The sequence below is a fragment of the Symphalangus syndactylus genome, chromosome 8, assembly GCF_028878055.3.
Source record: "Symphalangus syndactylus isolate Jambi chromosome 8, NHGRI_mSymSyn1-v2.1_pri, whole genome shotgun sequence".
NCBI classification, from domain to species: domain Eukaryota; kingdom Metazoa; phylum Chordata; class Mammalia; order Primates; family Hylobatidae; genus Symphalangus; species Symphalangus syndactylus.
The window spans coordinates 76,635,551-76,657,305 of record NC_072430.2 but is presented as its reverse complement, the minus strand read 5'-3'; the positions used below and the strand labels follow the sequence as shown (position 1 = coordinate 76,657,305).

At 41.6% G+C, this 21,755-nt stretch overlaps 1 protein-coding gene, 1 non-coding gene and 1 pseudogene across 2 annotated transcripts in view; 1 reads left to right on the top strand and 2 right to left on the bottom strand.

Annotated features, from left to right (window-relative positions):
* Positions 1–325: 325 nt before the first annotated feature.
* The window catches only part of PDK1 (pyruvate dehydrogenase kinase 1), a 143,411-nt gene continuing 121,981 nt past the window's right edge, over positions 326–21,755 (bottom strand). Inside the window, exons 13-14 of the transcript XR_010122138.1 lie at positions 7,052–11,622; positions 326–656 (exon numbers count right to left, since the gene is read on the bottom strand). The gene's annotated coding sequence lies outside the window, so the exon portion shown is untranslated. The remainder of the gene's footprint in view (positions 657–7,051; positions 11,623–21,755) is intronic.
* LOC129489068 (small nucleolar RNA U13) lies at positions 1,252–1,355 on the bottom strand. Its single transcript, XR_008659884.1, has one exon. It is a non-coding gene; the product is annotated as a small nucleolar RNA U13 (small nucleolar RNA).
* LOC134737339 (U6 snRNA-associated Sm-like protein LSm3) lies at positions 13,422–13,830 on the top strand (annotated as a pseudogene).

Genomic DNA, 21,755 nt, shown 5'->3' with positions numbered 1-21,755 from the left:
CCTCAATACCCTCTCCCTATAAGACCTGCCCTAACCCCCAACTTGGGGAGACAGATTTGGGGCAGACTCCTGTCTCTTTGCTCAGCAGCTTGTAATAAACTCTTCTCTCTACAAAAGCCTGGTGCTTCAGTGTTTGGCTTTCCATGGCGCATGGGCAAATTGATCCAGTTTGGTTCAGTAACAGGCTATTACACTTAAGGAGTGTGATTCTTGCAGACATATTCAGTGGTTTGTTTAAGTGAACAGCAAAAAGTTCTAAACTTTGAAAATATGTGACAAACATACAAAGGTTGTAAACTACTATTATATAATCCCAGAGCCACCAGTACCTTGTATTTGAGCCTTAAAAAATTTTTATTTTTATGGTATATTTCCTCATCGATACCAAAATACATAATTTATATATGGCATAAATAATAATAAAACCAATTTTCATGTTCTCTTCATACAGGTTAAGACACAGAATATTTCCAGTGCCAGGAAATCTGAATACTTATCCCTGGATGCATCCCTCTCCACTGCACCAAAGGTTACATAATTCTGAATGCCTATATTGGTTGCCATCAAGCATGGGCAGGCTGATTATGAAGTGTCACTGATGCCTTTTCAAGTGCTCCAATGTAGGATTCTTGGCCAAAGGGGAGAAATCCAGCTTTCTGTTTAAAAAATACACCAAGGTTCTTAAAAGGCTAAACATACTCTTACTATACTATCCAATTCCTTGGTATTTACCCAAAGAGGTTGAAAACTTACGTCCACACAAAAACTACACATGGATATTTATAGCAGCTTTGTTCATAATTGCCAAAACTTATAAGTAACCAAGATGTCCTTCAGTAGATGAATGAATACATAAACTGTGGTACATCCAGACAATGGAATATTATTCAGTGCTAAAGAGAAATGAGCCATCAAGCCATGAGCAGACATGGAGGGACTTCAAATGCCTCTTACTGAGTGCAAGAAACCAGTCTGAAAAGACTAAATATTGTATGATTCCAACTACATGACATTCTGAAAAAGGCAAAACTATGAAGATAGCAAAAAGATCAGTGGTTGCCAGGGGTTAGCAGAGAGGGAGGGATGAATAGGCAGAGCACAGAGGATTTTTAGGGCAGTGAATCTACTCTGTAATGATTCTATAATAGTGAATACATGTCATTACACATTTGTCCAAGCCCTTAGAATGTACAAAACCAAGAGGAACTCTAATGTAAATTATGGATTTTGAGTGCAATGTATATTTCTTCATGTCAGATGGGTAATGTGCCAATGTCCTAACAAGGTTTGGGGGCGCCACATCCCACACATGCACGTGAACACCAAATAATCATGCTTATGAACTACAAAAGGATCGCTTCAGGACGATATTGATGTGTCAATGTAGGCTCATCAATTGTAACAAATGTACCCCTATGCTGTGGGATGTTGACAATTGGGAAGGCTATGCATATATGGGGGCAGAAAGCATATCGGAAGTCTCTTTACCTTTTGCTCAATATTTCTGAGAGCCTAAAAATGCTCTAAAAAATAGTCTGCTTTTAAAAATAAACAGAAAAACCAAGGGTAACTTCAACAGTGTCTTTTTGAGAGGTGAAGCCAGCTGGACTTCCCAGGTTGAGTGGGGACTTGGAAAACTTTTCTTTTATTTATTTATTTATTTATTTTTATTATTATACTTTAAGGTCTAGGGTACATGTGCACAACGTGCAGGTTTGATACATAGGTATACATGTGCCATCTTGGTTTGCTGTACCCATCAATTCATCATTTACATTAAGTATTTCTCCTATCCCTCCCCCAGCCCCCCACCCCCCCAACAGGCCCCAGGGTGTGATGTTCCCCGCCCTGTGTCCAAGTGATCTCATTGTTAAATTCCCATCTATGAGTGAAAACATGCGGTGTTTGGTTTTCTGTCCTTGTCATAGTTTGCTGAGAATGATGGTTTCCAGCTTCATCCATGTCCCTGCAAAGGACATAAACTCATCCTTTTTCATGGCTGCATAGTATTCCATGGTGTATATGTGCCACATTTTCTTAATCCAGTCTGTCACTGATGGACATTTGGGTTGGTTCCAAGTCTTTGCTATTGTGAATAGTGCCGCAATAAACAAACATGTGCATGTGTCTTTATAGTAGCATGATTTATAACCCTTTGGGTATATACCCAGTAATGGGATTGCTGGGTCAAATGGTAATTCTAGTTCTAGATCCTTGAGGAATTGCCACAGTGTCTTCTACAATGTTTGAACTAATTTACACTCCCACCAACAGTGTAAAAGTGTTCCTATTTCTCCACATCCTCTCCTGCATCTGTTGTTTCCTGACTTTTTGATGATTGCCATTCTAACTGGTGTGAGATGGTATCTCATTGCGGTTTTGATTTGCATTTCTCTGATGACCAGTTACGATGAGCATTTTTTCATGCGTCTGCTGGCTGCATAGATGTCTTCTTTTGAGAAGTGTCTTTTCATATCCTTTGCCCACTTTTTGATGGGGTTGTTTGTTTTTTTCTTGTTAAATTTGTTTGAGTTCTTTGTAGATTCTGGATATTAGCCCTTTGTCAGATGAGTAGATTGCAGAAATTTTCTCCCATTCTGTAGGTTGCCTGTTCACTCTGATGGTATTTCTTTTGCTGTGCAGAAGCTCTTTAGTTTAATTAGATCCCATTTCTCTATTTTGGCTTTTGTTGCCATTGCTTTTGATGTTTTAGTCATGAAGTCCTTGGCCATGCCTCTGTCCTGAATGGTATTGTCTAGGTTTTCTTCTAGGGTTTTTACGGTTTTAGGCCTAACATTTAAGTCTTTAATCCAGCTTGAATTAATTTTTGTATAAGTTGTAAGGAAGGGATCCAGTTTCAGCTTTCTACATATGGCTAGCCAGTTTTCCCAGCACCATTTGTGAAATAGGTAATCCTTTGCCCATTTCTTGTTTTTGTCAGGTTTGTCAAAGATCACAGGGTTGTAGATGTGTGGTGTTTTTTCTGAGGCCTCTGTTCTGTTCCATTGGTTTATATCTCTGTTTTGGTACCAGTACCATGCTGTTTTGGTAACTGTAGCCTTGTAGTGTAATTTGAAATCAGGTAGCATGATCCCTCTAGCTTTGTTCTTTTGCTTAGGATTGTCTTGGCAATGCGGGCTCTTTTTTGTTTCCATATGAACTTTAAAGTAGTTTTTTCCAATTCTGTGAAGAAAGTCATTGGTAGCTTGATAGGGATGGCATTAAATCTATAAATTACTTTGGGCAATATGGCCATTTTCACAACATTGAGTCTTCCTATCCATGAGCATGGAATATTCTTCCATTTGTTTGTGTCCTGTTTTATTTCCTCGAGCAATAGTTCTCCTTGAAGAGGGGACTTGGAGAACTTTTCTTACAAGAGGTTTGTAAAATGCTCCAATCAGTGCTCTGTAGCTAGCTAGAGGTTTGTAAAATGAACCAATCAGCACTCTGTAAAATGAACCAATCAGTAGGACATGGGTGGGGACAAATACGGGAATAAAAGCTGGCCACTCTAGCCAGCAGTGGCAACATGCTCAGGTCCCTTTCCATGCTGTGGAAGCTTTGTTCTTTCACTCTTCAAAATAAATCTTGCTGCTGCTCACTCTTTGGGTCCGTGCCACCTTTAAGAGCTGTAACACTCACCATGAAGGTCTGTGGCTTCATTCTTGAAGTCAGCAAGACCACGAACCCACTGGAAGGAACCAACTCTGGACACAGCTTCAGCAGAAGATGCTTGGGGAACAGAGTTGACTGACAGCCTCTGGCTGCCATGTGGGATTCAACACAGTGTTCACACTGAGGCCAAGCTTATTCTGGGTTGCACTCAGCCAGTGAATGGCCTAGGTAGGGGTGCTAGGGGAGTGCACTGAGGCTAAGGCTCTCCCTATCTTCCTTCCTTCTCTCCTTTCCCAGATATTAGACCTGCAAATGGTCTAAAGGCTCTTCTGCCTCTTCCTGCTTCCTCCTCCTTTATCCTTCATAGGCATTTTGAATGCCTGTTGCATATCAAATCCCACCTTGGGGTCTGCTCCTTGGAGGATGCAAACTAACACAAGTGGTACCAAGAGTGGTACAAGACAACAGTCAGTAATTTGGGGCTTGGGACTGGTTCATGCACCACCCAGCTGGCAAGGAGGACCCAGTCATGAGGGAAACATCAGGCACAAAAATCCTTGGCACGAGGTAGTTAACCTAATTGCTAAGGATTTCAACATTGGTGCTCTGGGATCCCACACAAAGAGCATCTGACTAAGGCTCTGACTACACAGTGCAGGAGGTATGAGAGTGGGATCACACACATCCATCCATACATATCACATACTTCTGGCACAATCCAGAAGGAGCTGCTTCACAAAAGACTGCAATAGCCTACTGAAGGATTAGCTGGAATGCTCAGAGGTCACCCTCTGCAAGGATAGATGCTATCCCATCCTACATCTTTTAAATAGAGAACTCTACGGCAGTGTGTCCTCTCAAGGAAAAATACATGTGTCTGGGAACCAAGGGTGAAAGCAAAAGTAGTCCCAATTACCATCATTCTTAATTGACCCACTGTGGGATTATGTGCTTCCTGTCCCCACAATTCTGGGCTTTGCAGGGTTGGAGGTCCTTGCTCCCAAAAGGGGATCCCTGTGCAGGGGGACTTGGTAAGGCTCCCACTGAACTGCAAGCTATGGCTGCTGCCACCTCACTTGGAAGTCTTTGTGTTCAGTGGGCAGCAGGCAAGAAGAGGAGTCCCCATCTTGTCAGGGGCAATTGACTCCCATTAGCAAGAGAAGGTCAGGCTGACTTTACACAATGCAGGCAGAGAGGAATATGTGTGAACCCAAATGATCCACTTGGACACTCCTGCTATTCTCTTGCCCAGCTGTAACTGTGGACATTTATAGCAACCCCAGCCTGAGAAAGATATGATAAACCAAGCGCTCAGACCCCTCGGAATGAAGGTTTGGGAAACAACACCATGTAATCCACCATGCCTTGATGAGGTGATAGCTGAAGTTGGGGGGTGGGGATTTAGAATGGATAATGGGGAAAAAGAGGATGAGTATGAAGTGTGACCCTGAGACCAACTACAGGAACAGGAGCTATAGTTCATCCTTCTAACTTCCCTCTTCTAATATCCCCAGGAAAACTTGGAGGATGCCCTAAAAATGTAAAACGACAGGACACATATTCAGAGAAGTATTTGTGATGCATTTAACAACAAAGGAGTATAATCCAGAATACGTTTAAAAAAAAAAACTTCTTAAATAAACAAATGATAACTTCATAGGAAAATGGGGAAAGACAGGAATTAGTATTTTACAGAGAAGAAACAATATAGACAATAAACATATAAAAAGATATTCAACCTCATTAGTAATTGGCCTGATTCCAATTAAAATCAAATAAAATATATTTGGGAAGGAGGCAGGAAATAGAGTTCATTAAATTGTATGTTTCTCTTTACAACTTCTACATATTACTATATAATATATTGTTAGTTTACATGGGTATTATTATTTCAAAACAAGCTTAAATACTTCTTATGAATGAACTCAACCATACAAAAAGTGCTTATATTCCTAAAAATTGTTATATAAAACAGTAGTGCATATATTATTCTCTTCCTAAAAAATTAGGTGTGATTTTTAAAGATGATATCGAAGACAGATGGTATGTGATTATTAAGTTCATTTTAGTTGTTTTACAAATAGTAATCTTATTTGGATCATGATAGATAGCAGATAGGTAGATAGACAGATAGACACATAGATGGATTTAGATCAAGATGTGTCCAGTTGGTTCCTTCCAGTGGGTTCCTGGTCTCACTGACTTCAAGAATGAAGCCGCAGACCTTCGCAGTGTTACAGCTCTTAAAGGTGGCACAGACCCAAACAGTGAGCACCAGCAAGATTTATTGTGAAGAGCAAAAGAACAAAGCTTCCGCAGCTTGCAAAACGACCCAAGCAGGTTGCTGCTGCAGGCTGGGGTGGCCAGATTTATTCCCTTATTTGTCCCCACCCATGTCCTGCTGATTTGTCCATTTTACAGAGTGCTGATTGGTCCACTTTACAGAGTGCTGATTGGTCCATTTTATAGAGCACTGATTGGTCCATTTTACAAACCTCTAGCTAGCTACAGAGCGCTAATTGGTGTTTTTACAGAGCACTGATTGGTACATTTTACAAACCTCTAGCTAGTTACAGGGTGCTGACTAGTGCATTTTTACAGAGCACTGATTGATGCATTTTACAAACCTCTTGTAAGAAAAGTTCTCCAAGTCCCCCACCTTGACCCAGGAAGTCCAGCTGCCTTCACCTCTCAAAGGGAGATCTTAGCAGTGCATCTCTATGGCTGCCACAGGTGCTGGGTTGTGTTTCTAGGGCCACGATTCCTGTTGATATCCTTTGAGAGACTTTACTAAAGAGTAAAATTCCTTTTTTCTGATATTTTGGCCTATTTAGACTCTGTTTCTTTAAATGAAATAGCACTTCAGTGGTGAAACTACATCATACAAGTCTTCAGTGGTTAAATTTAAATATCCAGCACTTAACACAGCTCCTGGAATTTTGTAGAAACCCTGTAAATTTTGTTTGAGATTGATTTCTCAGGAGCATAGGATGTATGTTGAACAAAATCGGAAATGTGAATGCAAAACAGGAGTTTAAACCGGATTTCATAGGCATTGGAGACAATGAAGATTTTTTGAGCAGCAATATGATGCTGAAAATAGCCATGTGCAGCTGTCTGTTCAGCATCGAATGAGGTGGTATGGAATTTTGGAGGTAATTTGATGGAAACAAAAAGTCACCTAAGATAATTAGAACCCCAAAGTGCTGATTTATCATGAACAACACAACACGTATTGGGTGCATTTATCAGGTTCTGTGCTAAGTGCTGATTTGGCATATTTGCAATGATCAATTATAGTATGCAATGCTAAACACTCACATTTTATAAATGTGGTATCTTATTGTTTAACTTAGCAAATCCCAGTGAGGAAAATAATAATTTTCATTTTACAAATGAGGAAAATGAGGCTTAGAATATTTATGTGACTTACCCAAAGTGAGGCTGTGTCTTAGTCTACTGGTTTATTCATTCATTCAGCAAATGATGTTTCTTTGTGCACAGCTGGTGAAGTATGTAGAAATCAGAACATGCAGAGCCTTGAAGGTCAGCCTCAGGATTTTAATCCAGGAGAAAGGGAAAATATGGAAGTGAGGTGACAAGATTTCTATTTTAAAAGCTCCCACTGCCTCCATTGTGGTCTATGACTAGAGCAGGGCTTCAGGGACTGTTTTGAAGAGGCCAGTCAGAAACCTATTGGAGTGGCTTAGGTGAGCAAAGCAGTTGTATTAGTCCGTTTTCACACTGCTATAAAGAAATACCTAAGACTGGGTAATTTATGCAGGAAAGGGGTTTAAATGACTCACAGTTCCACATGGCAGGGGAGGCCTTGGGAAACTTACAATCACGGCAGAAAGTGAAGAGGAAGCAAGCACCTTCTTTACAATGTGGCAGGAGAGACAGAAGTAAGACAGGAACTTCCAAACACTTATAAAACCATCAGATCTCAAGAGAACTCATTCACTATCACAAGAACAGCATGAAGGAAACTGCCCCATCACCTCCCTCCCTTGACATGTGGGATTACAGGTCCCTCTCTCAACATGTGGGGATTACAATTCAAGATGAGATTTGGGTAGGGACATGGAGCCAAACCATATCAGCTGTGGAGGGGAGTAGACAAATTTGAGAAATATTTAGGAGGCCCAAATCATCAGCAACTGGTGAATGACTGGACATGGGGTGAAGGGGAGGAAGGTGTTAAAAGTAACTAGCAGATTCTGGCATGAGCAACTGAGTAGATAATAATGTCCTTGCTGAGATTGAAGACACAAGTAAAGACCAGGTTTGGAGGGAAAGTTTGTACTCAGAGTCAGCCCCTTGATCCCAGCTTGATTAAAGTCACTGGGGCACTGATCCCAAGGCCACTTAAGGGGACTGACTCATCTCCAGCTTGGTTTACTGGTCTTGTAAATACCTACAAAGTTTTTATGTTCTCCCCAAAATCTAGTCCCCCTCCTGTCACTAGTTCCTTCTCTATTCTTTATCTTATTTTACTTTGAGATGGGGTCTCGCTCTGTTGCCCAGGCTGGAGTGCAATGGCACGATCTCAGCTCACTGCAATCTCCGCCTCCCAGGCTCAAGCAATCTTCCCACCTCAGTCCCCCAAGTAGTTAGGACCATAGGCATGCACCACCACACCTGGCTAATTTTTTGTATTTTTTGTAGAGACAGGGTTTCACCATGTTGCTCAGGTTGGTCTCAAACTCCTGAGCTCAAGCAATCCACCTGTCTGGGCCTCCCAAAGTGCTGGGATTACAGGCATAAGCCACTGCACCCAGCCCAGTTCCTTCTCTAAAATAGAAATGATTATCGCCATTGCTCAAAAAATATATCTCTCTCCTCCCTATCAAAAAATAGAATCCAAATATTTCCCAACTTACCACTGCTGCTGCCAGGGTATTCTCAGCTATAAAATCTCTTTCCTGGCCCTCTGTTATGCCTCCAGGGTTGTTCTCATCATAATGTCTCTAGTTTATATGTATTTCTCCTGCTTCTAAAAGGCAAAGAACCATTCCAGTCTTTCTCTGGGGTGCAGGCCCTGGTGTGCAGCATGGAGGTCTGAACATCTAAGTATAACAGGTCCGTGTTTCCCAGCTCACCACTCTCTTGGTTTTCATTCTTTCTCACTGGTTGCTCCCATTCAGTCACTTTTGCTGGTTTCTCCCTATTTTTCCAACCTCTTAAAGATGAAGTCATCTAGGCCTCAATCCTTTGACTATTTTGTAACTTTACTCATCCCCACAGTAGTCTCAATCTAATTCCATGATTTTAAATATAATCCATGCATTACTCACTCCAAATTAACATCCCTGGGAAGACATCTTCCTAAACTTCAAATGTATATATCCATGTATCTATTCAACATCTTCACTTGGAGATGAATTAACATCTCAAATTTAACACATCCCACTCTTGCTCCTGTTCTGCTCATGTGAGACGCCTGCTCCCCCTTCACCTTCTGCCACGACTGGAAGCTTCCTGAGGCCTCCCCAGAAGCTGAGCAGATGCCAGTGCCATGCTTCCTGTACAGCCTGCAGAACTGTTAGCCAATTAAAACTCATTTCTTTATAAGTTTTTTTTTTTTTTTAGACGGAGTTTTGCTCTGTCTCCCAGGCTGGAGTGCAGTGGCACGATCTCGGCTCACTGCAAGCTCCGCCTCCTGGGTTGATGCCGTTCTCCTGCCTCAGCCTCCCAAGTGGCTGGGACTACAGGCACCCACCACCACGTCCGGCTAACTTTTTTGTATTTTTAGTACAGACAGGGTTTCACTGTGTTAGCCAGGATGATCTCAATCTCCTGACCTCGTGATCCACCCGCCTCGGCCTCCCAAAGTGCTGGGATTACAGGTGTGAGCCACCATGCCTAGCCTCTTTGTAAGTTTTTTAAAAAGCACACAACCCAAACCTCACTCCAAGTAGACCCTTTCAAGCCTGTTCCATCACCTCACTTCCTCAACCTTATAAGGTATCAGCACAAAAACCATGAAGTCAAACAGCTTTCCTTTTTTGTCATGAAAGTCTGCGGGCTCTACCTTCAAAATATGTTCATGGTCCAGCCTCTTTATATTGTGCTAACTCCATTGTTAATGCCTTTTGCCAGGCCACCACCATTTCTTACCTAAACTATTGCAACAGCCTCCCCATTGATCTTCTAAATTTCACTCTTGGCTTTTGTCTTAGTTAGGGTAGGCTAGATTTCCACAACAAAAGTACCTCCAAATCTCAGTAGTTTCAAGAACAAGAAGTTTATTCCTTTCTTATGTAACAGTCTGGGCTGGGTTCAGGTCTGCAAAGCAGCTCTCTACCACACATTCATTCCTTTCTCAGCCAATGGCCACTCTACTGTCTTCTGGTCACATGACCACACCTGCATGCAGAGGAGGACAGGAAATGTGGTCCCTGGTTAGCCAGCTGCTTCCACTGACAACTCTCCACTGTGGAGGAAGGAGGGTGGATTTTGGCAGTCTGCTGGCCATCTCCGCCACACTCCCTACGGATCATTCTCACTGCGGTGGCCAGACTTTGAAACACATATCAGATCAGGTCACTCCTCTGCCCACAGGCTTCCAGGGCTCTCCATTTCACCTTCAGAAAAAGCCCTGAGAGGGGTTTCCATGTCCCAGTACCATCTGAGCCTTCATCACTTTGCTGATGTCCTCTCCTATTCTCCCCCTGCTCTCTCTACTCGAGCCACACAGCCTCCTTGTTGTTCCTCAGACATGCTGGCCACAGTCCCACCTTGGGGTCTCTATATGACTGGAATCTCTTCTTCCAGATACTGGCAGAATTGACTTATCACTTTCAAGCCTTTGCTCAAATGTCAGCTTTCAATAAGGCCTACATCAACTTGCTCATTTAAAATTGTAATTCCTGGCTGGGCATGGTGGCTCACGCCTTTGATCCCCAGCACTTTGGAAGGCCGAGGTGGACAGATCACTGGAGGTCAGTGGTTCAAGACCAGCCTGGCCAACATGGTGAAATCCTGTCTCTACTAAAAATACAAAAATTAGCCGGGTGTGGTGGCGGGTGCCTGTAGTCCCAGGTATCAGGAGTTTGAGGCATGAGAATCGCCTGAACCTGGGAGGTGGAGGTTGCAGTGAGCAGAGATCGTACCACTCCACTCCAGTCTGGGCAACAGACTGAGACGCCATAAAAAAAAATAATAATAATAAATAAAATTGCAATTCCCCACTTTGCCCACTCACACTCCTCATGCCCATTACCCTGATTTTCCTTTTGTATACTACTAATCACCTCTGAACATGTATAATTTACTTATTTATTATGTGTGTTGTCTATCTTCTGCAACTAGAACATCATGTCTACTTTACATTCTGTTGTTTCCCCAGCACTTAGAATAATGTCTGGCCCCATAATGGGTGCTCAATGAATATCTGTTGAATCAACGAATGACAGAAGCTGAGAGAGGTACTCAATGCATGTAGGTGCTGATAACTCATTTTCTATCTCATGGTTAGGAACGACTGCCTTTCAGCTGCATGCCAAGTCTCACAAGGGAATTAGAAAAGAGGACACCAATTAACTGGTACAAGTCTATCCCCACTGCAAAAACAAAATTCAAAATTAAATAATAAAATTAAGCTCCATAATGTGCATGTCCACTATTAGTGATCAGAATGATCAACTTCACTGGGACTGGGGTGGCATTATGTAATAATAAGGACTTTGTCCCTGGTTCAGAGCATCGCTTAACTTCTTTTCACTCCTTTCCTCTGTGGGCACAACTTGCGTTCCCAATAAATTAAATACAGTGCCTAGTTTAAATGATTGCTACCAAACTGTTCCCAAAGAGAAAGAAAAGCTCTCAGAGTTATTACAGTCCAAAACAAGAGAGATCACAATATCCAGGCAGCACACAACAGCTCAGAAATAAGCCAGATGTACTAAGCCTGTTGCCAGGTGAAAGATGGAGTATAGTTTCTTGCCATAATTTATACTTACCCTGAGTTGCTTCACAGGCTAAGGAATGAGCTCACAGTCACTAAAAAGAAAGAGAAGTGTCAAAGACCGACGGGAATCCCAGGTTTTTCCTTTGTCTAATTGGCCCAGGCCCTCTGTAGCTGCTCTTGAGAGCTGCCTTAAGCTCTCTGTTGCCTGTAAGCTGTGACAATACCCATTGTCTTATTCCCTTTGGGCTAGAGAGCTTTGACCAGTTGCCAAATTCAGAATTTATTGTTGGAGTCAAGTTTTCAATGAGTGCACATTGTTTCCAGACAGGTTCCTATAGACATAAAGTAAAAAAGAATAGGGCCAGGCACGATAGCACACATCTGTAATCCCAGCACTTTGGGAGGCTGAGGGAGAGAAGCGCTTGAGGCCTGGAGTTCAAGACCAGCCTGCTCAACATAGCTAGACCCTGTCTCTACCAAAAACAACAACAAAAAAATTAGTGGGCATGGTGGTGCATGCCTGTACTCTCAGCTATTCCAAAGGCTGAGGTGGGAGGATCACTTGAGCCCAGGAGTTCAAGGCTGCAGTCAGCTATGATCATGCTACTGCACTCCAGCCTAGGCAGCAGAGTGAGACCTTGTCTCTATTTAAAAAATAAAACAAAAAAAGAGAAAGAAAGGATAGTACAATTCATTTATTCAGTAAATATTGATTGAGCGTCCACTATGCCCAAATACTGAACCTAGGGCAGTATTGATGAACAAAATAGAATGGCCCCTTCCCAGAGCTTGCAATTCAGGAAAAAATTCTGGCAAGTAAACAATTACTAATATGCAATTGTGATAAAGACTGTGACAGAGAGTGCAAGGAAGAAGCATCTGGCTGGGTTGAACTTGGGGGTCAAGAAAAGTTCTCTACTAAGAAAAATGTAAGTTTTCTCTTAAGCATTGAAGGGAAAATGGCTTCAAATTAAGAAGACTGGTTTTGGTATTTCTTGTGTCTGTTTTGACAGATAATTCTACTTAAAGAAATAAAAATAAAAAACCTAAGTTTAGGTGTGCCCTAAATGAAGAGGCTAAAAAACCCCCAAAACCCTAAGGTTAGAGATTTAACCTGTGTTCGACCTGGTTTCCAATAGCTAGATCTGCTGAGTTATTACCTTCTTTTCTTTCTTCTTTCTGTTTTGCTTCCATTCTTTTTTTTTCTTTCTCTCCCCATTTTTTTCCATTATAACTTCAATTTAGAGAACACATGTTAATATACAACAAGCTGCAATTTCACAAGCTATTGGTCCTATTTCACTGCAAATACTCTGAACAAGTTGTTCACCCTATGGTGGTCATCACTGATCCAAGCCCTCCTCGAAACTATAGTACATTAGGCTATAAAAATGTTTTCCAAAAGAAAATGCTTCCAGTTCTTTCTTTCTTCAAGACTTCATAACTTCATCTTGTTGCTCAAATAACAATGAAAAATAAAATATTCTTTTTGTTGTTGTTGTTGTTGTTAAGAGACAGAGTCTTGCCCTGTTGCCCAGGCTGGATGACAGTAGTGGCATCATAGCTCACTGCAGCCTCAAACTCCTGGGCTTAAGTGATCCTCCTGCCACAGCTTCCCAAGCAGGTGGGACTACAAGTGCATATCACCACACCTGACCAATCTTTAAAAAAAATTTTAGAGACAGGGTCTCACTATGTTGCCCAGGCTAGTCTTGAACTCCTGGCTTCAAGCAATCCTCCCATCTCAGGCTCCCAAGTCACTGGATTTATAGGCATGAGTCATCATGCTTGGCTTAAAATTTTCTTTGAGAATAAAAATTTAGGGAAGTTACAAACTAATGAGCATCAAGTCAGCAGTAAAAAACATACCACTGGGCGCAGGGTTTGAAACATGGCGGACGACATAGACCAGCAACAAACTACCAACACTGTAGAGGAGCCCCTGGATCTTATCAGGCTCAGCCTAGATGAGTGAATTTGTGTGAAAATGAGAAATGACCGAGAGCTTCGAGGCAGATTACATGCTTATGATCAACATTTAAATATGATCTTGGGAGATGTGGAAGAAACTGTGACTACTATAGAAATTGACGAAGAAACATATAAAGAGATATATAAATCAACGAAACGGAATATTCCAATGCTCTTTGTCTGGGGAGATGGCATTGTCCTGGTTGCCCCTCTGCTGAGAGTTGGCTGAAACAAAGAATTTGTCCTGTATGGAAAACGGGAGACTTTGTACAGTGGCCTCTCTAAAAGTACAAAACATTCACAAGAGAAACCCTGCATACATTTTGATATTAAGAAATAATTCCGAGGATTCTTCCACTCCTGAAATGAGTTGTTTTGCAGATAACTCACAACTTCTTAAGCTTAATGGTATTTTCATTTTTCTCAAGCTCTTCCAATAAATACGACCCCCAAGATGCAGAAAAAAAAAAAACCATACCATTATCCATAAAGGCAAACATTACAGGCTATATTTCTGAATGTTCAATTATTATTGCTTTAGGTACCATTGTCTTAAAGAAATCTCTGTGAGAGAGTCAACATTGTACACTCTAAGCTCTAGAGCTATATTTTGTAAAAACAAAAAAAGTTTCCCTGCTTCCGTTTGCCTGCAGGACCCCCTTCTGACGAACCCCACTCAGGGTAAGCCTGGTAAGCCATTACACCTGTACTGGGAAATATCATCTGATAAACCTGGTTTCTCAAAGGTTTTTCTGCCTTTGAAAATGCTACTGAATGTTGCTTTTATTCATTAACAAATAACTAATAAGCATCTACTTTGTGCCAAGGCCCTATTTCAGAGACAAAGAAGACCTAGTACTTATTCTCCCTCCAGTGGCACCTTTCTTAAATTGGGGAAAGAATCAAATAAATAGTATAGGAAGTAAGTATTCCAGGAGTCCTTCTATATGGCCTCTTGCCATAAAAGGAACATTTTGGTTTATATCAAAAAGCATTAGGCAATGTTAGTCTAATCTGTTCTAAAAAGTCAACTTTTAAGTTTATTTTAATATAATGCATAAGCATTATTTTAAATCAAATAGTACTAATAGACTCATGTTAAAAACCAACAGTCTCCTGTCTTACTCTCTCCTACCATCAATCCCACTCCCTAGAGAGACAGCCACTTCCAACTGAATTACCTGTCTCATCTGGCGTTTACCTCTACATTTAAAATAATATGCCTGTAATTTGGGTGACCATACATCTAGTTTGCCCATCAATTCCAGTTTGTACCTGTTGTCTCAGAATAATTATAGCCAGTGGTCCCTTCACTCTCAGAAGTGTCTCTATGTGATTCATTACATGACTTCTATACTTCCAAGGAATCATCTTGATGTGCTGCTATAACACAGGATCGATAGACTTCTCTTTTGTGGTTAAGCCCTCTGACTCCCTCTACTTTCCCCCCCTTTTTTTTTGCGAGACAGAGTCTCGCTCTGTCACCCAGGCTGGAGTGCAGTGGTGCAATCTTGGCTCACTGCAACCTCCGTCTCCCAGGTTCAAGCGATTCTCCTGACTCAGCCTCCTGAGTAACTGGGATTTACAGGCACCCACCACCATGTCCAGCTAATTTTTGTCTTTTTAGTAGAGACGGGGTTTCACCATGTTGGCCAGGCTGGTCTCGAACTCCTAACCTCAGATTATCCACCTGCCTTGGCCTCCCAAAGTGCTGCGATTACAGGCGTGAGCTACTGCACCCGGCCTAATTTCCCTTTTATTCATCCTCCCAATGTAGCTATATAGTTTTGGATTAAATCCATAATCAATACTTACCTTATCTTGACCATCTAAGTATTATTCACTGCTAAGCCAAATAACTTCACTGTGATGTTTTCATTCTTGTATAACCTTTTGTTTTCTCTGAAGTTAACTGCCTCTTTTTAAGGTGTTTAATTATTTGTGTACTTTTATTTTTCCCAAAATCCTTTAACAGAGCTTTGAAATGTCTAGGCAATAATTTTCCCAAGTGCTCAAACACTTCCAATTGTTATTTTCCCTTAACAGCCTTGTTCCTGGAGCCCTCTGTCCTCTGGCTGCAATCCAGAGCAAGTTGCTGTCTGGGCTTGTTGAAAAGCTGTTGTCCTGAGACTTCTCTTCAAATTCTAAGGAAAAATTTCCTTTTTCTCAGAATTCTGAACCCAATCAAATAATCAAGTGTAAGGACAAAATAGATACATTCAAAGCCTCAAAAAATGTATCTTGCCAATACTCTAGGAAGCTACTGGAAGATACGTGTCAGCAAATAAAGGAAGTATATGAAGAAAGAAAGAAGCATGGCACATTGCTACCTTAACTAATAAAAATCTCTGAACCTTTTGGTCCTGCCTGAGGAAGCAAAAACGCTACTTGCTGCAAAAACGACACCATTTATCACACTGCAACAAAAGCAATGTATAGGCATACCTTGGGGATATGTGAGTTTGATTCCAGACTACTTCAATAAAATGAATATTGCAATAAAGAAAGTCACACAATTTTTTTTGTTTTGCAGTGCACATAAAAGTTATATTTACTTTATACTGTAGTCTATTAAGTACGCAGTAGCATTATGTCTTTAAAAAACACTGTACATACCTTAATCTTAAAATATTTTATTGCTAAAAAATGGTGACAACTGTCTGAGCCTTCAGTGAGTTATCTTTTTGCTGGTGGATGGTCTTGCCTTAATATTGGTGGCTGCTGACTGATCAGGATGGTGGTTGCTGAAGGATGGGGTGGCTATGGCAAATTCTTAAAACAAGACAACAATGAAGTTTGCCACATGGATTCAATCTTCCTTTCACAAAAGAGTTCTCTGTATCTCTGTATTATGAGATGCTGTTTGATAGCATTTGGCCCACAATATAACTTCTTTCAAAACTGGAGCCAATCCTCTCAAAACCTGCTGCTGCTTTATCAACTAAGTTTATGTAATATTCTAAATCCTTTTTTATCATTTCTACAGTGTTCACAGCATCTTCACCAGGAGTAAAGTCTATCTCAAGAAACCACTTTCTTTGCTTATCCTTAAAAAGTAACTCCCCATCTGTTCAAATTTTATCATGAGATTGTAGCAATTCAGTCACATCTCCAGGCTTCATTTCTAATTCTAGTTCCCTTTCTATTTCTATCACATCTACAGTTATCTCCTTTATTGAAGTCTTAAATCCCTCAAAGTCATCCATGAAGGTTGGAATCAACACCCAAACTCCTGTTCATGTTGATATTTTGACCTCCTCCCATGAATCACTAACGTTCTTAATGGCATCTAGAATAGTGAATCCTTTCCAGAAGGTTTTCTATTTACTTTGCCCAGATACATCAGAGGAATCACTATCTATAGCAGCTACAGCCTTACAAAATGTATTTCTCAAATAAGACTGGGGAGTCAAAGTTACTCCTGAATCCATGGACTGCAGAATGGATGTTGTGTTAGCAGGCATGAAAATCATGTTAATCTCCTTGTACATCTCCCTTAGAGCTCTTGAGTGACTACGTGCACTGTCAATCCGCAGGAACATTTTGAAAGAACTATTTTTTTCTGAGCAGTAGATCTCAACAGTGGGCTTAAAATATTCAGTTAACCATGATTTAAACAGATGTGCTGTCATCCGAGCATTGTTGTTCTATTTATAAAACACAAGCAGAATAGATTTAGCATAATTTTTTAGGGCCCTAGGATTTTCAGAATAATATGTGAGCCTTGGCTTCAACTTAAAGTCACCAGCTGTGTTAGCCCTTCACGAGAGAGTCAGCCTGTCCTTTGGAGCCTTGAAGCCATTGGCTTCTCCTCTCTAACTCTGAAAGTTTTAGATGGCATCTTTTTCCAATAGAAGGCTGTTTTTTCTAAATTGAAAATTTGTTGTTTAGGGTAGCCACCTTCATCAATGATCTTAACTGGATCTTCTGGATAGCTTGTTGCAGCTTCTCCCTCAGCACTGCTGCTTCACCTTGCACTTTTATGTTATAGAGATGGCTTCTTTCCTTAAACCTCATGGACCCACCTCTAGCAGCTTCAAACTTTTCTTCTGCAGCTTCCTTACCTCTCTCAGCCTTGATAGAATTGAAGAGAGTTAGGGCCTTGCTCTGGATTAGACTTTGGCTGAAGGGAATGTTACGGCTGGTTTGATAGTCTCTCCAGAACACTCAGACCTTCTCCATATCAGCAATAAGGCTGCTTCACTTTCTTATCATTCTAGTGCTTACTAGAGTAGCATTTTTAGTTTCCCTCAACAATTTTTCTTTTGCATTCACAACTTGGCTGTTTGATGCAAGGGTCCTAGCTTTTGGCCAATCTTGGCTTCCAACATGCCCTCCTCAACAAGCTTAATCAGTTCTAGCTTTTGATTAAAGTGAGAGAGGTGAGATCTTCCTTTCACTTGAACAATTAGAGGCCACTATAGGGTTATTAATTGGCCCAAGTTCAATATTGTTCTGTCTCAGGGAATTGGGAGGCCGAGAAGAAAGAGAGAGAGAGAGAAAGACAGGAAGGGGGTGGAGCCAAGATGGCCGAATAGGAACAGCTCCGGTCTCCAGCTCCCAGCCCCAGTGACACAGAAGACGGGTGATTTCTGCATTTCTGCTTGAGGTACCGGTTTCATCTCACTAGGGAGTGCCTAACAGTGGGTGCAGGACAGTCGGTGAAGCGCACTGTGCGCGAGCCGAAGCAGGGCGAGGCATTGCCTCACTCGGGAAGCGCAAGGGGTCAGGGAGTTCCCTTTCCTAGTCAAAGAAAGGGGAAACAGACGGCATCTGGAATATCGGGTCAGTCCCATCCTAATACTGCGCTTTTCCAACGGGCCTGGAAAACGGCACACTAGGAGATTGTGTCCCGCATCTGGCTCGGAGGGTCCTATGCCCATGGAGTCTCACTGATTGCTAGCACAGCAGTCTGAGATCAAGCTGCAAGGCGGCAGCGAGGCTGGGGGAGGGGCGCCCGCCATTGCCCAGGCTTGCTTAGGTAAACAAAGCAGCCAGGAAGCTCGAACTGGGTGGAGCCCACCACAGCTCAAGGAGGCCTGCCTGCCTCTGTAGGCTCCACCTCTGGGGGCAGGGCACAGACAAACAAAAACTCAGCAAGAACCTCCACAGATTTAAATGTCCCTGTCTGACTGACAGCTTTGAAGAGAGTAGTGGTTCTCCCAGCACGCAGCTGGAGATCTGAGAACGGACAGTTTGCCTCCTAAAGTGGGTCCCTCACCCCTGAGCAGCCTAACTGGGAGGCATCCCCCCAGTAGGGACAGACTGACACCTCATTCAGCCGGGTACTCCTCTGAGACAAAACTCTCAGAGGAACTATCAGACAGCTGAATTTGTGGTCTCACGAAAATCCGCTGTTCTGCAGCCACCGCTGCTGACACCCAGCCAAACAGGGTCTGGAGTAGACCTCTAGTAAACTCCAGCAGACCTGCAGCTGAGGGTCCTGTCTGGTAGAAGGAAAACTAACAAACAGAAAGGACACCCACACCAAAAACCCATCTGTACATCACCATCATCAAAGACAAAAAATAGATAAAACCACAAAGATGGGGAAAAAACAGAGCAGAAAAACTGGAAACTCTAAAAAACACAGCACCTCTCCTCCTCCAAAGGAACGCAGTTCCTCACCAGCAACGGAACAAAGCTGGATGGAGGATGACTTTGACGAGTTGAGAGAAGAAGGCTTCAGACGATCAAACTACTCTGAGCTACGAGAGGAAATTCAAAACAATAGCAAAGAAGTTAAAAACTTTGAAAAAAAATTAGAAGAATGGATAACTAGAATAACCAATGGAGAGAAGGGAAGGGCTTAAAGGAGCTGATGGAGCTGAAAGCCAAGTTTCGAGAACTACATGAAGATTGCAGAAGCCTCAGTAGCAGATGCGATCAACTGGAAGAAAGGGTATCGCTGATGGAAGATGAAATGAATGAAATGAAGAGAGAAGGGAAGTTTAGAGAAAAAAGAATAAAAAGAAATGAACAAAGTCTCCAAGAAATTTGGGACTATGTGAAAAGACCAAACCTACGTCTGATTGGTGTACCTGAAAATGATGGGGAGAATGGAACCAAGTTGGAAAACACTCTGCAAGATATTATCCAGGAGAACTTCCCCAATCTAGCAAGGCAGGTCAGCATTCAGATTCAGGAAATACAGAGAACACCACAAAGATACTCCTCGAGAAGAGCAACTCCAAGACACATAATTGTCAGATTCACCAAAGTTGAAATGAAGGAAAAAATGTTAAGGGCAGCCACAGAGAAAGGTCAGGTTACCCACAAAGGGAAGCCCATCAGACTAACAGCTGATCTCTCGGCAGAAACTCTACAAGCCAGAAGAGAGTGGGGGCCGATATTCAACATTCTGAAAGATAAGAATTTTCAACCCAGAATTTCCTATCCCGCCAAACTAAGCTTCATAAGTGAAGGATAAATAAAATACTTTACAGACAAGCAAACGCTGAGTGATTTTGTCACCACCAGGCCTGCCCTAAAAGAGCTCCTGAAGGAAGCACTAAACATGGAAAGGAACAACCAGTACCAGCCACTGCAAAAACACGCCAAATTGTAAAGACCATCGAGGCTAGGAAGAAACTATAGCAACTAACGAGCAAAATAAACAACTAACATCATAATGACAGGATCAGATTCACACATAACAATATTAACGTTAAATGTAAATGGGCTAAATGCTCCAATCAAAAGACACAGACTGGCAAACTGGATAAGGAGTCAGGACCCATCAGTGTGCTGTATTCAGGAAACTCATCTCACGTGCAGAGACACACACAGACTCAAAATAAAGGGATGGAGGAAGATCTATCAAGCAAATGGAAAACAAAAAAAGGCAGGGGTTGCAATCCTAGTCTCTGATAAAATAGACTTTAAACCAACAAAGATCAAAAGAGACAAAGAAGGCCATTACATAATGGTAAAGGGATCAATTCAACAAGAAGAGTTAACTATCCTAAATATATATGCACCCAACACAGGAGCACCCAGATTCATAAAGCAAGTCCTCAGTGACCTACAAAGGGACTTAAACTCCCACACAATAATAATGGGAGATTTTAACACCCCACTGTCAACATTAGACAGATCAACGAGACAGAAAGTTAACAAGGATATCCAGGAATTGAACTCAGCTCTACATAAAGTGGACCTAATAGACATCTACAGAACTCTCCACCCCAAGTCAACAGAATATACATTTTTTTCAGCACCACACCACACCTATTCCAAAATTGACCACATAGTTGGAAGTAAAGCTCTCCTCAGCAAATGTAAAAGAACAGAAATTATAACAAACTGTCTCTCAGACCACAGTGCAATCAAACTAGAACTCAGGATTAAGAAACTCACTCAAAACCGCTCAACTACATGGAAACTGAACAACCTGCTCCTGAATGACTATTGGGTACATAATGAAATGAAGGCAGAAATAAAGATGTTCTTTGAAACCAACGAGAACAAAGACACAACATACCAGAATCTCTGGGACACGTTCAAAGCAGTGTGTAGAGGGAAATTTATAGCACTAAATGCCCACAAGAGAAAGCAGGAAAGATCCAAAATTGACACCCTAACATCACAATTAAAAGAACTAGAAAAGCAAGAGCAAACACATTCAAAAGCTAGCAGAAGGCTAGAAATAACTAAAATCAGAGCAGAACTGAAGGAAATAGAGACACAAAAAACCCTTCAAAAAATTAATGAATCCAGGAGCTGGTTTTTTGAAAAGATCAACAAAATTGATAGACCGCTAGCAAGACTAATAAAGAATAAAGGAGAGAAGAATCAAATAGATGCAATAAAAAACGAAAAAGGGGATATCACCACCGATCCCACAGAAATACAATCTACCATCAGAGAATACTACAAACACCTCTATGCAAATAAACTAGAAAATCTAGAAGAAATGGATAAATTCCTCGACAAATACACCCTCCCAAGACTAAACCAGGAAGAAGTTGAATCTCTGAATAGACCAATAACAGGTTCTGAAATTGTGGCAATAATCAATAGCTTACCAACCAAAAAGAGTCCAGGACCTGATGGATTCACAGCTGAATTCTACCAGAGGCACAAGGAGGAACTGGTACCATTCCTTCTGAAACTATTCCAATCGATAGAAAAAGAGGGAATCCTCCCTAACACATTTTATGAAGCCAGCATCGTCCTGATACCAAAACCTGGCAGAGACATAACCAAAAAAGAGAATTTCAGACCAATATCCTTGATGAACATTGATGCAAAA